This window comes from Typopeltis vanoorti, chromosome 22, assembly GCF_054136105.1.
Source record: "Typopeltis vanoorti isolate ZY-2024b chromosome 22, IOZ_Tvanoo_1.0, whole genome shotgun sequence".
In the NCBI taxonomy this organism is placed as follows: Eukaryota; Metazoa; Arthropoda; class Arachnida; order Uropygi; family Thelyphonidae; genus Typopeltis; species Typopeltis vanoorti.
Window position 1 is genome coordinate 53,849,877 of NC_143570.1, and position 15,597 is coordinate 53,865,473.

Here is a 15,597-nt window from a genome sequence, read left to right on the forward strand (position 1 = left end):
AATAAGCGGGGGGGGGGGGATATTTAGAGAAGGAACTTAACTAGAATTAGCATAAAAGTTGGATGAAGATTGATTGGTACATATTTAAGGCTTTTACGTGGGAACCCTGACAAACCACTAGTCAAAAAAAACTAAGCAGACACAACAAACTGCACCTTCTCAGATAAGACTGATATCTCAAGTGCGGGGGAAAACACGCTATCCCCTAGATATTATCAACTGAACTCTGACACGGACGGACTAATTCGGTAGTAGTATTTTTCTATCCTCGAATATGTTTTCCCGTTACCGACTCAATATGAGGAAAACAACCTCGATGCAAACATTGCGAGAACTTGGATGACCAACAGTCGAAATATCATCCAATTCTCAAAGAAACGACTTCGTTTAGTGCTTTCATTCTGTCTGCTTGCAAAAATTCTCTTCTCCACCCCTCCCAGACACACATTAACAACCAGTAGGGATTCACTGTCATGTGCAATGCAGTGGCGACAGTTCCCTTGAATGTGTGGAATAAAATAAATGTGATACAATATTTATTTAGCTACTGCAGATTTTATTTTGCCTTGTAACTACTTCAGGTGTAATTCCGGGTTTCCGTCAAGCTCCAGAGGAGAACCAGCCGGTCGCAAACAGTATCTCAGCTTAGTAATCAGCCTTCGTGTTCGAGATGTGAAGATAACGGCGTGGGAAAAGAAGCAGAAACATATTTAAAGATTCGCAGTATTTCAAAATGAAACAACACATAAAGAGTTATATATGACAATGAATTCTACTTTCCTGTTTTTTGAGTGTCCACATTTCTTAATTATGAAATGAACATTGAGATCAATATCTCTAAGAACGTGCATTAAAACTAAAACAGTTAATCTCCCTTCAATAATCCAAGCCAGATTCTTTGAGTTTAACGCATAGTGTATATATAAATACATAAAGTGTCGGCGCGTTTGAAATGGCTGTAAAAACTAGCAAAAAAAGAATTATCCCAGCTTGATTTTTGTCTTTATATGACTTCCGCTCCGGTGCGCCGAGATATCGGTACAAAATGGCTATTAACTAAAACCATTTTGAAAAGTTTCATTAGATTATTAGTAATTCCATTTTCCATTGTAAAACTATTGCAGTAGCTAATGGTATTTACAGCAAGTTAGAGATTCCTCTTAAGAAACTCAGATTCATGAGAAGCCAAAATACAAAACCCCTCATTGAGCAGTGCAGTACTAAAGTTACTCGTGATGGGGGAATACGTTCTGTGAATGCTCATGTTGCACCGCTCTTATTTTGATTTTAGTTTTAATGCAAAAGTAAACTCTGACTATATTCAGAGAGGATCTTCTTTGAACCATGTTTTGCATTGTTATGCTTATTCTTCAGCAGGATAAGATAGTCCTGTTATCTGCGTTACCGCTGGGTCACTGGGAAGGAAATAAGACCAGCCTTTTCTTGTCAACTACTAAAAAAGAAACTTAAGAAGTGTTGGTTTCATCCTATCATCTGGCTTGGAGAAGTACCTTATTATTTTCTTACTCCACTCTCTTCTTGTTAGAATTTGCTAGGCGTGAGGACTCCAGGGCGAGGAAATAATCACAGCACTCTCATTACACACAGGTAATACAGGTGTGCGTAATCCATGCTTCAACTTTTAAGAAGTGAACACGCGAGACTCGTACAACAGTTTAAATTACAATTAAGGAGTACACAGAAAACGAAAGAAAATTAGAGCATTATTAGCATACTAATCGTCAAGAGAGAATGAAGACACGAGTTGTGAGAACACATAATAACGGAACAATAATTTACACCCACATTCGCCGTTGTTAATTTTCTTGAATATTAAACTACAATAATGCTCCAATGTGCGAAAAATGAACTCCGTTAACTAACGGAAGGTGCGGGAAATGCATTTATTTCAAAAACGGCCCAGCGGCAGCTGCAAGTTCCTGTTTCGACACCCGTGCCGGATAATTCCTTTGGGAGCCATTCCTCAAATTGTTAAGAAAGTTTAATTTATACGCACGGATCTAACGATTATCGAAATTTATCAACGTAATCTGCCAAATAATGCGTACAAAATAATTCTCCGCGTCTTCCGTAATAGCATCTAATGCCGAAATTAATTCCTACATGAAATGGAAACCTGCTGAGACATAGAACGGGAACGACCGGGTAATTTATGAACAGTATTTGTCTTTTTCTTATCCCGGACACTCCAAACAGGTGTAATGTTACACATGCAGGGTAGCGCATGCTGTGACGTACGACATGTACTTGTTCATCGGAAAGCTTAGATTGGCAAATTGCCCACGCTGCTACCCAATTGTCAACAGTCCTAGCGAAGGACTCTCGCCAACAGCCATGAATTAGTGATAGAGTGTGATTAATGATAGTATTAGTTATAATAACGCTTGCCATAGTCATCAGTCGTTTTCTTTCCCCCCCCATCCCTGTCTGCCCGTGTTGTAATTGAAAAGAAAATGATAATAAATGTGTACAAACATGGAACAAGAAACCAAACTACTTTACACTGTCCATGCTCGACTTCAGAAGTTCTTGATCACATCAGAAAGGATGCGGCAATTGTGTCGCTCCTTATGGATACCAGTTTTGCAACATCACCACATACGAGTCGGTTTACATCCTTACTTTGCATATTAAGGGTATCTATTAAAGATGAATTTGCGGTTGAGTACCACTTAGATAATGAAATACAGACAGGTAACACGAGTTCGCCATTGATCACATTAGAGGCGAATATACTACAAAAAAGGGGAAGGATTAAACCCGAGCAGTTCCCTTCCTCTTATTTCCCATTCCCAAATATACTTAACACCGTTAATAGCACGATGATTATGTAAGATCATAACATGTAAGATCATAACTAATCATAAGCAATGCATATAGCAAAATTCTTGTTTGACCTAACAAGGGGTGGCAATATTTGGTTCGACTGAAAACAGACAGAATCTCAAATATGGTCCTGCAATTCAAGGAGATATAAATCGGAAAAGAAAAAAAAAAAAAAAACTATCGTACATAGTAAAAATGGCAGATGACTTGAGAGATGCTTTTCATTCTCATTGACATGCATTTCAGCATTGCTTTTTACGCTTCCAGTCGTCAACTGAAGATCAAAGATGGTTTGTAAAGTTTAAAAATACAATGAATGTATTATATGAAAAACAATTTAAAAAATCCGACACAGCACAGAGCGGCGTGATACACACCATCACTCAGGTGCTCGTGCCCATACACCCACCTTCTAAAATCCTGTCGTGCACGCTCGAACCACAACCAAATACAAATTTTAACCAAACCGCATAAATTAATATTAAACTCTTTTGTAGTTTATACAAAATATACCCAAATAAATCTAAGCGGACGCCATTACAGAATATCATGGGCGACAAAGCCTTATTATTACAGTAGCAAATGTTTAAAATCTCAACATTTAATAAACTTATTCACATCTAACAGAAAACATCAATGGGATAAAAGACGTAAGCAACATTTCTAATAAAAATCTAATATTACGGAAAAGAGATGTTTCTTTTTTCTACATATGTATTTTTCAACAACCGAAATCCTTAAAGGCGGTAAGTAATTTGAAGAATACAGCTTAACAGAGAACTAGGACCTCATGCTCAATCTAAATTGTATCTTTACAGCGACGTATATGCACCGTGTGTATCATTATTTCCCCGAACTTAAGATAATGCTCAAGTTATAAGCTTGATGGAATTCATAAAGTTAAGAATGTACCAAAAACCAGAATGGTTAGTTTGCATTATAAATGCAACTATATTTCGCAAGACCATCAAGAAAGAAATAACATTTGCATTATACAGTGCGTGCGCGCGCAATATATCTACATAGGGTGCATAATAAAGCTGTTGTAGGCGGTTTATCGTTCAGATTTCATCTTCCACCTGGTTCAGTGTTTCGAAGTTAATCCGTTTCTTGGTACTTGAAATAAAATTATTCCAAACAGGGGATAGAGAGGGAGGTATATAAATTGAATTGCATAACCGATGATTTCAGACTTATAACGGTTATTTTTATTGTCTTAATTGTTATTTCATGTCACGTTTTACAGCGATCATTAGCGGAATCAAGACATTGGTAAGCAAGACAATCAGGAAGAACAAAGTTTAATCCTTGATCCCTATATCTATTCCTCTCACAATGAACACACTTCATTTTCACCAAAGAAGTTAAATTTAATATTTCCTCCGTGCACTCTGGTTCCTGAAGCTATAACGCTAGTGTATGTCTGTTAACTGGGCGTGTTCTTTGGTTGGTTTGTCTATTTCGCAGGGTGAAAAATATCGGGTTTCAGGAAGGAAAACTCTTTACCACAAGAAAGGTAATAACCACTGCACGCTCGCTCACAAACACACACGCACAAAAGACAAAAAAAATAAGCAACCTATCTGTATCCAGCAAATTTATGTCTATAAACAGAACTTGAATCTTCAAAATTAAGTATTGTCAATCCTTTTGTATAAAGTGCAGTATTATGACAGTATTAATACTGTAGCAGTGTGATAACATTTTGTTAGTAGTTTAGTACTGTTTGTACTGCCGAGTGCATGTTATATCAAGTAGTGTATGTCTTATTTCGTACTGAATTCTTAACAGTTTGCCGTCTGATGCAAGAACATCCTCTCAGTTTATAAAAATGACTTAAAAAGGCCTGTGTGTCCTCTGGATATGTCGTTTGGGCGAGGCTGCTGGAAGAAAGACCGTTCAAAGTTTGATCTGGTTACCGAATAAAATAAAGGAACTTTTTCTAAGCTTCCCCCCCCCCCTCCGACCGGTTCCTAAATTATTCGATCACTGGCACGGGCAGTAGAATTCAGTAATTCATACACTAATAAAGTATATATATAGTGTTAAGGGCCACGTGACGCTGACGGGTTTACAGTACTCTTTCCCGGATTAAAATTAAAAATCACCGATAATTGCGAACTAGTATTCTGCGAATGGCTAAGGGTGAGAACTAGCTACCCACTAGTCTTCAAAAATAAATTGGGGCTAAATGGCCTCGCCTACTCCCTTTGAGGAACAAAATGTGTTGGAGACACACAACATCGCCACACGTAAATTCATCGCGATCAGGTTTGAAAATTCTAATTAGATTAATTACAAAACCAACTAATGAATTCTACAGACAAATGGAGAGCATCATAACAAACGAATTTCTGATTCAGACAGTCTTCCGATAACGTTTTCGTATAAAACTACACGTGCCCCAATGTAACACTGGAAATAGCATTGTGCCGTTAACGTGCTTACGTTACGTAACGGCCATTTAGAAATTACTTCGCCTTCTTGACAGATATAACTTCAGTACAAGATGTATTTCGCCAAAATAAATGAAAAAAAAAAAGTGATAATAGAAACGTTATAATTCCATTTATCTCCAAAGACATAAAATGCCCTCAACCATAATCCACCTAATTTTTCAGCACTTTTGGCATTACGATCGTCTGATAATAATTTATGGTCGCGAGCTAATACAGGTTCGCCGTATCATCATTCACCGCGGACAGAACAGACAAGTTTATATGGGGAAAGGAGGGAAGGAAAGAAGAGAACAAAAGATTAAAGAAGGAAAGAAAATAAAATATATGCATTGCTAAAATGGGTTTTAAAACGGATTTCATTTCATAGGGTTGGAGACAGAAAATGCGATGCGATATAGGCACATATATCACATTAAAAAAATGAAATTAAGGCATAAAAATTCGACACTAAATAAGCAAATCAGTCACTTAGAATTCCGTACATTTTCAAGATCTATCTATTATTGACTTTCGAAAATGTATACTAGTATGCTTATCTTTGAAGTTACAAAAAACGAAGACAATTAGCATATATAACTAATAAGTAATTTATTGTTTTATTAATATGATTTACATGCATTTTGAATATCGTCAGTCAGTGGCGGCTTGTGGCTTGAAATCGTGGTGGTGCTGCAACTTTCGAAATATACATACACACTGTAAGTACAGTGTATACATGTTTGGATAAAATATCAAAATTGTGGTAAAAAAAAAATTAAACATGAAAACATATTGTTTATTATCGATAAAATTATACAGTTTAATATAATTCAAAATTACTTTAAAAAAATCCATTATCATAACCTCAATAATGTTCTAAAATAAAAAATATAACAAATGTCATGTTTTTAATTGTAATGTCGAAATATTTAAAGAGACGGAGTAAACACGATAAGCACTACGAACAGTCTACTACTGGCGCAAACTGCATATAAACAACAATGGAACTGTGCGACGGACAGTGCCGCATTACGCTAATAGCTCGCATCTCACAATGACGTGCATATGCTTGTTCGAGTAGCAACATGACACTGGGGTAAACACAGTGCTGCTAGCGTCCCTCCAAATGCTATAAGATCGATTTTTATTATTTTTTATACAAAATAAGAGAATTGTGTAGGATTGTTGATGATAAAATTAAATATTACAAGTAAATATAAATAAATTAATAAATATATTTATATATCGACAAAAATTAGCAGTGCTGCAGTTCCGAGGTGCCTATGCACGAGCCGCCCCTGTGGATGAAGAAAACACATGAGACATAATATTACAAATAATAAAGTAACATGAACTATTCTAGAAATAGGTCCATTTAATAAAAATCAGTGTTTTACAGAGTCACTGAAGTTAGTTCACAGTCAATGAAGGGGACAACCTACAAGTTTTCGCGGAATTCTAGGATTCCGTGGGAGGTGGAAGCGGTTATCTCGCCGAAGGAGGCCCAGCACATTACTAGGCAAGTGATCATTGTGAGTGTATATATAATTTTCTTTCGTTATCAAAAGTCTATACTATTAATATATAATTTTATAGCTTAAATGATAATTAAGAATAAATTCACATTATGACATCATGATTTACCTAAATTCATAAGGAAGCGGAGAAAAAAAAAAAACTTATGCCAACGGTACTCGGTATTCCCAGGTGGTCACCCTCCCAAGTACTAACCGAGCTCAACGCTGCTTAATTTCGGTGATCGGACGAGAACCGGTGCATTCAACGTTATATGACTGTTGGCAATAATAGCTTCCAAATAATGTCTTTTATAGGCTTAAACCCAGTGGAGGATTTTTATGTAAATAGAGTATATACATAGATATATTTGTACTTTTCACGGGAAAAGAAATCTATTCTAAATATTGTATTTCAAGTTCCATGTACAGGATATGCGTTATATATTATGGAATACTAAGGCAACTGATGTGGCGTCATTAGCCTCCATATACAATATACAAATAGCCCAGTAGTGAATTGACTTCACGCGCAAACTCTGTTTGCTCACACTTGGATAAAGGATGAAACCAAGAATATCATCTCTTAGTTGGGTTTCAAAAGTTATTTATTACACCCCCCCCTCCCTATAGCTGTAGTACATTGATAGTGTAAGCGAAGGGTAGATGACCATTGAACTCTTAAAAAAAATTCACTTTTCAAAAATCTAACTCATTATAAAGTTTAAAAATCTTAAAAACTGTTCAAAAACTGGAAATAGACTGAAATGACACAATTTACTTTCAGACTTTTAGTGAGCAAGATGGCGGCGGTTTCACGCCATAATTAATTATCCTTTAATGATTTTTTAACTTAAAGGAGGATCTGAAAAACGTGATGTCTTATGACAGCAGAGAGGCTGCTGCCATGATTAGAATTGTCTGGGTGTGGAAATCAAAAAGTTCCCAGAAACGTGCCGTTCTTAGGAAGATCTCTTAAGTGAAACGTCATTGCTCTGTGAGAAATTAGTTGTGGTTTAAATGTTTTATGATAGTGAGTGCTTATTGAAAATGCGCCTTGTGCCTGAATGAATGTCTAACTTCAACGACTAAAAATGTTAGGTTTAAATGGCCTGACATTTTTCTAAAGTTCAAGAGTAATTCAGAAAAATGTCAGTCCAACAAAAGTGATGAAACTGAAGTGGCTCCCTTCCAAATTTACTAGAAACAACACAGGTTAAAGCACCTAATGCAGACTTTATCTGTGCTTCCATTTGAAGAGAAATTTTAATTTGAGAAATAGGAATAATACCTAAAATTTTATATTATTATTACATGTTTATAACGTTACTCTAATAACGGGAATGTATTGAAAAAATGTTGAATGGATGGATTGCGATTTAAAAATGGAATCGCGAAACAAACCAAATACTTAAATACTTTCAAAATTCACACTTCTCCAGTGGCGGCCGATGAAAATTTTAAGTGGAGGTGCTGCATTAAAAAAAAAAAAAAAAAAAAAAAAAAATCTTTTTTTCCTAATCAGTAACGAATTTATTGATAAATAAATTTACATATTAAACAATTGCTTTATGAAAAATATTTCACCCTCACCACGAACAAACACCAATAATAAAAGTTTCGTATCTCTCAGAAATAATGCACGCAAGCATACGATACACTGCCCAACTGAGTAGCGTCGAAATTCACTTGTAACGTGCAATCACAAGCGCAAACGATTATCGGTGAGTCTGGCTGCATTTGGCCAGACTCGCCGATAATTCTGACACTGCGTTAGATCGCAGTGTATTTGTTTCGTGTAACGATAATTGAAAAAATATAATTCTTTTCATATTTTCAACAGTGATGCTCGTCATAATTCAGCCTTGTATCTATAATAAATAATTACATGTTATTTTAACAAAATAAAATAAGATTTGCAAAAAAATAGTTCATCCTCACCACGAACACGCACCAATAGTAAAAGTTTCGTATCTCAAAGAAATAACGCACGCAAGCATACGATACTCTGCCCAACCGAGCAGTGTCGGAATGACTTGTAACGTGCAATCACAAGCGCAAACGAATATCGGCGAGACTGGCTGCGATTGGTCGAACGTGATAATTTCGACACTGCGTTAAATCGCAGTGTTTTGGTTTCGTAATCTAAACCGTTAATAGAACAATTCCAATTATTAACTATTCAATCACTGTCAAAACATAAGCTGTAACCTTTAACATGTTGTATTGCATTATTATTTATAAATACAAGCAAAATTTAATTTTTTCATTTTTTCCATGGGGTGCTGCAGTGTCGCAGTTCTTATATACGGCCGCCACTGGTCAAAAGAAACTTTATCAAAACCAATTCCCCACAACTACTCTTTCACAGCATACTTTTTTTACCATGTCTTACCAATAGCAGAAGCAATAATTAATATTAATAGTACATTTTGTTCTCTCCCTCTCTCTCTTCTTTTTCCGTAGCACAATTGGGAGAATGAAGGTACACTGCGCCTTTCGATTGGAAAAGGCCTAAGTTCAATAGGCATCGTGACGTGACGGGATGAATCTTTACATGGGTTTTTGCAACTGAAGGTGAGTTAGCCCATCTGATACGGGATAGCGGGGTTTTTTTTGTTGTTGTTCCGAAACCTCGGTTTTTCATCCCGCATACAGACAATCCGGCCTTGAGAACACACACGCAATTTACAAACAAAAAATATACAGTGGTAGTAGTCGGCAGTAGATGGCGCTGTGTGTTGATGATGATAATGGCGTTCCGTGTAGTTGGTGGATTAAGTAGTGGAGACGGAGAGTAGTAAAGTGTTCTCCCTTGATGAGTCCTTGGAGGTGTCACATAATAAAAATAAGAATTATCTGGCAAGTGGGATTTTTCTATAAGTGTGCATCACACAGATAACGGCAAACCAAATATGAACCCGATTATCAGATTTTATCTCGACAAAAAAACCTTAAATTAAATAATAATAAAAATATTATCGGTTGTGGTGAGAAGCTTTTTCAAATAACGTTAGTCTCTTAAGTCAACGACTAGCTTCAGTTTACGAATTAAAACTGCAAGATAATTCCTTCCAGTTTTTTTTTACTTCCAAATCTTGAGGATACTATAAGCCTTCTCATTAACACCCGCTTGCGCATATACCTCCCCCCCCCCCCAGGGCGAATACACATACACAGTAGAATGATTTTGAGGCAGCCTGTTTAAATGCGTGGTCTGTTGACAAATATATTGTAACAGCATTTGTAGGTAAAGAGTGAGCGGGGAAAAAAAAGAAACTCCATGTCTCAGGTAATATCGAGAATACCTTTTAGATGAAAAGATCTGGGTTTGAATTCTTCCGCCTATAAGGCAGAAACCTTTTTAAAAGGTTTTTATTATTGTTTTTTAAACTGAAGGTAAGTTATCCAGTTCTCATACGGAAGTGGAATTTTTGCTCCGGAATACTCGGGTTATCCATCCTCACAAGAGACAAACCGACCACAAGAACATACGTAATTCAAAACACACTCGCCTTATAGCTTTAACTCTTCGGTCATAATTTGAAATACCCAAATTAACTAACCGGAAAGGAAAGAATCTGAATATTTGAAGAGTGATTCACGGAGTCCACTTTTTCATACCTACGATATGACCATTAGTGTGCGTACTGTAACGATGTATTAAATTTACTTAGCGATTAGGTTTATTTATGCTGAAGTAAATTTCTCATATTCTGAGGTAAATATTTTTATAAAATCCTTTCTCATGAAAATACAGTTTAAAATAGTTTTATATATAATTTACAATTGCTGAAATTTACTAGAATATGAAAAAAAATGTTTACATAAAAAACTCTTTTAATAACTGGTGAATTACCATATACAAGGTTTCTGAGTACTTAACTCATTAAAAACCTCAAAGTAACCAGAATGTCGACTAAGATTTTAAAAAATACATATATATGTATATAAAGCTCAACCAGATCTTTCGTTGGTACTGTTAGCGAACTAACTATCAAATAATACGATTGGTCTGCTTTATAGAACAAACATGAATTTTTTTTTTTTTTACAAGCTACTTCAGGTCTCCGAGTAAGCAGAATGGCTCTCAAACTGCAACGAAAATCAGCAAACATCTCACACAACGAAAAGTCTCACACATCCATGTTCAGAGCGGGATTCGAATCTGGTTTCTTTTGGTTGGAGAGCTGGTTTGCTATTTATTCGACCAACCCCCTGTAACGGCACACTTTTTGCATGTAGCTAAGCACAGCGCGTTATGCTAAACATTATATATATATATAAATATAAAGTTAGGTCAGGTCAACGTGAGGATATCATCTACAGAATGTTTGTATTGCGCTTTCAAATACCAGATGTAAAGTTCAACGCACCTTCTTAGTTATAGGAAGACTTGTCATGTAAAGTTTCGTATTTTGTTCAGAAGAATTTCTAGATTATTTGACCCTTATGCTCACCCATAGCACTACTACAAGCACTGTAAGTTAACAGCTGTTGGTGTGAGGTTCATATAAAATAAATTAAAGCTCGTTTTGCAGCATGAGCATGAAAGAAATGTCAAGAAAATTTTCTTGTCCCTCGAAGCACCTTACAACATTATTAGCATATTGCAAAATGTCTTGTTATTCATGATATGGTAGACTTGTTACAAACAAATTTATATGCCACGGTTTTTCACTGACTTCTTCCTCACATATACGGAACTAAAGGCGACAGTGGTTACAAACACTAAGCAATCGTAATAATAAGATCAATGAATTCCATTATAGCGATATGATGAAACAATTCATATAACCTCATCATCCTTGACCTTAATTTAACTCATACAAACACACAGAAAATGTGATTGAAAAAACAGGAACTAATGAGCATAAATAGATATTTTATTTATTCGCACACTCCGATGCATTCCATGTGAGGGGCGGTAGATGCACCGCTACAAATGAGTCTGCCTTCCTTTTTGTTGCACAGTTAATTATCTCACTACCACAAGAAAATGCCGAACTTTCTGAATCAAGCTGAAAGTACTACAATAAGAGCTAACAGTGCAGCATCGAGGTACTTATGCGTGATTTTATCTGCAATTTTCTCATTTAAACTAAGTCAGGACTACTGGTTAATTTGTAGCACGCTAATCTACCCTAAGAACTTTTCTAATTATTCCTCAGAAATGCATTATGCTCTCCTTTCGCCGTGTTGTTTACAGAGCCACCTAGTGTGACTAACTGACCGATTAAACACTGTTCCAAGGAAGCCGATCTCTGGAGCCACAACATAATGGGTTTGGTGGTCTCTAAATCCCTGTACATTAAAGTTCTTTCCGTAGAAAACTCGGTTCGCTAGCTACAAAGAAGAAATTAGTTACACAGACACACACTAATCTATATGTCGGTACGTCAGATGATCGTCAGAAAGGTTGGATTCTGCTGGGGAAAGAACTTTACGGGAGCTTAAATCTGTGGTGTGTATCTTCTGAGGCGGAACACGCGTTTCTATTATACCGAAGACGGCAGGCTGTCTCTTTTCATTCTCTCTTTCATTAATTTCTTCTGTAACACAAAGTGTGGTTAACGATATAATATGCGAAGTTGGTGCGTGACTGCGGGTGTGCACCTGTCGCTCATCACCTTGCCTTTCCCGTGATGAACGACTCGTGATTTAATTCCTAAACGATTCGATCTCAACCAGCAGAGTTCTAGTTATACACTACAGCCAGTCATCAGATAATCCGTTCTTATCGGACAACATGCTTAAACAAGTCAATATATGCTACAGAGACTGATTGGAAGCTGAATAATCATTGACCATGTTGAAAGGCCTAAAGGGATTCAGTCTCAGGTTTATACGATGAGAGCTAATTCTGTATTTTAGTTCGTCAAATAAATTAATATTTTAAGCATTTTTCTCGTTGCAGTATACTTTTGTAATGTTCGTAGCAGGTTAGAATATGACCTAAGTCATCAATATTAGAGTGCTAACAGAAGTATCTCTGCTCTTAACAGAGCCTACTACGGGATTATTAAATTAATCGTATTATTTCTTTCGTTTCAAGGAAGCCACTTACCAAATATTAACTGCTCTAACCCTATATAAATTCGCTCCGTTTAACTTTAGAATACGGTTCTTATACTTGAGGTCAGGCACCAAAAACTCTTAAAAATTCTTGGTGCTGACCGATGATTAGAGTGAGCATTTCATGCATTTCTTACTGCTTATTCATTTTTTTGCCCCTGGAGGCGATCTGTTTTTGCCTTCTGGCTGTCTCTTCTCGGGTTATTTTCGTAGGTAGCCGGATGTAGCTTCCATCAATGCTCCAGTTTCCTCTAAGCCTAACAACTAGTAGCTGATCGTCCGCATCTGTATCCACCAGTATGCAACAGCTTCAAATCCTATCAAAACAACTTCTCAACGTCTTCATTTATTCTATCTAGCCCACCCACAAAACTCTTGTATCATTAGGCTTTGCAACCACTTCTGTCTGTGGTTAAAAATCTAGATAAGAAACGTGTGACAGAATGCAGATATATCAACGCTAATACGCATACTTGATTACTCAACACCTTGAGTACTCAAGTATTTGCCAGTCAGTTGGTTTAACCGATTTATCAGGATTACTATGCAGGTATAAATTCTGACATGAAAACCCAGCTGTCCCGTGTGATACCCGCAATTAAATGAAAACTGTACCAGATATCATGAGTTATATCTCTATGAGTTATAAGAGAATAGTGTCGACGAAAAGGAATAAAACTTCAAATGCAATGGACTGCGGATGTCCAAAACAAAAATAAATAAAAAAATAAAATTTAAAAATAATAATAAAAATAATTCAGTCACTCATTAAAACAGATTATCTGATTAATGTATTGATATGATTAATACAATATTAGGAATGGAGTAAAAATAAGTTTTATTCGCTTATCTTAGGTGATTTGCATTGTTTGATGCGAGTATGATGAACTCGCTTAATGAAGGCCTGAAGCAGAGCGAAAATTATAATTTTTGGTTCTCAACCCTTAGCCAAACTAAGGAAACAAAAGGAGCTATATGTTTTGTAGGGTGGGAGAGACAAACTACAGTTTCGGGGAGGCAGAGGGGGGAGGATAGGAGGAAAACGTTGCTCTTTCTATCTGCGACCGGTTAATTCAGTTTTCGTTGAAATCTGCGTTCGTGATCAAAGAGAGAGAGAGAAATTAGAAAGGCAAAATCTGTCTTAAAAATGCGAGTGTATCCTTTATAATGTAACGAATATACAGTATAAAGCATCTTGGTTTACATCACCTGTATAATAAAATAGAACTAATGCGAGACGAATAACACTTGGGGGAAGATGAAGCGAAAAGGAACTTTCAGCAATTTCTAGTGAAAAAAAAGAAAAGAAAACTAATACATTTCTCTTTTAATTAAACTCTGTCCATTAAGCTTCATTCCTTCTCTTCCTCTTATACCACTTGCAAGCAGGTTACTTGATAATGGAATCCTTTCTTCCTCTTTTAGAAAGAAAGTGAATTCGATCGTCTTACTTGCACAACTACTCAGGAAGCCAGCCGTATATTTAATTTCAACATGCTGAAATGCATGATCGATAACTTAAAAACACGAGGTAAGTGGGCGGGACAGATCTCTTCCACTGCCATCTGCTTTACATCTTGTAATTTTTTTTTTTTTTTAATATGTGTTCCCCGCTAAGTGGCCGAGCTGGCTCCAATATTATATGGCGTTTTTGAAATAGAATTCAGTCGGAAGTCGGATGGTGTATTTCTGTCAACTGGACTAGAGATAGCACACGCATGCGTCATCACTCCAATAGAAAAGCATCAAGAACAAGGAAACAGAGTGATGGATTGAATGGAGTGCAAAGGTGAAAGCAGGCAAGGTTTATTCGGGTATTATCGAGTGTATCCGAAAGAATAATTTCGATTAAATAATGGTTGGTAGACCTTGACAGCGCCGCTTAAAAAATGAAATGGAAAAGCTGAACCGAGTCAATTACTTCGGGAAAGAAATGCATCTTTCCAGGGTTCAGAACTTATTACAAAATTATTTTCTGAAACCCTGTCGATATCACACGCTTGGACATTTTTACTGAATAACTCGTGTTAAAAACTGACATCAATTTAGGCAGTCTGAATGATCTAATTACTTTTTTATATGAATTCCATCCATGAAAGGTTGCAAACCTATATTACATTAGAACCGCGGTGGTCGTTTTATTTATTTTTAATTGCCTTTTTTTTTTTCTTTATAATCGGGATATCAATGCTTACCGCGAGATTAGAAAGCAGCCCATTGGTTGAAGAGCAGACACGCTAACCGCTCGTTCAACCAGGCAGTAAATTTGAGTTAAAGCCATCTTAAGAAAAAATATAACAAGGCAACACCAAACTCCTTCCTTATGCGAGTCTGATTGCAAAAAAAAAATGTCTTAATTTATTAGATAGAAACAAAAGGTCTATAAAATACTTCAAACAGGAGAAGAATAGCTATTTTAAATTTCTGAGAAAACGAAAATCTATTTCAGTTCTTAAAATAAGTGAGCATGGATGACGAAGTACGGTTCAGCGAAGCTAACGCAGATCCTTAACATCGGACGACAGCAAGAATGGAAGACAAACAGGCAATGGTTACTTAATATTCTGGTTTATTTCGTAAATAAACCAGAATATTCAAGTGATTTTAATGTGGTTAGCTAAAACCTTTACAACATATCATTGCGGAAACAAAATAAGAATCTGGTTAAGAATTAATTTATATCGTTATGAGAATTAACTTGACAATTTTATCATTTTTAAATA

The 15,597-nt window shown here is 36.2% G+C and overlaps 1 protein-coding gene and 1 pseudogene across 8 annotated transcripts in view; both read right to left on the reverse strand.

Moving 5' to 3' along the window:
• LOC150094422 (tyrosine-protein phosphatase Lar-like) overlaps positions 1-15,597 on the reverse strand; it is a 1,380,317-nt gene that overhangs the window by 1,014,095 nt on the left and 350,625 nt on the right. The window lies entirely within an intron of this gene.
• Positions 6,968-7,086, reverse strand: LOC150094423 (5S ribosomal RNA; annotated as a pseudogene).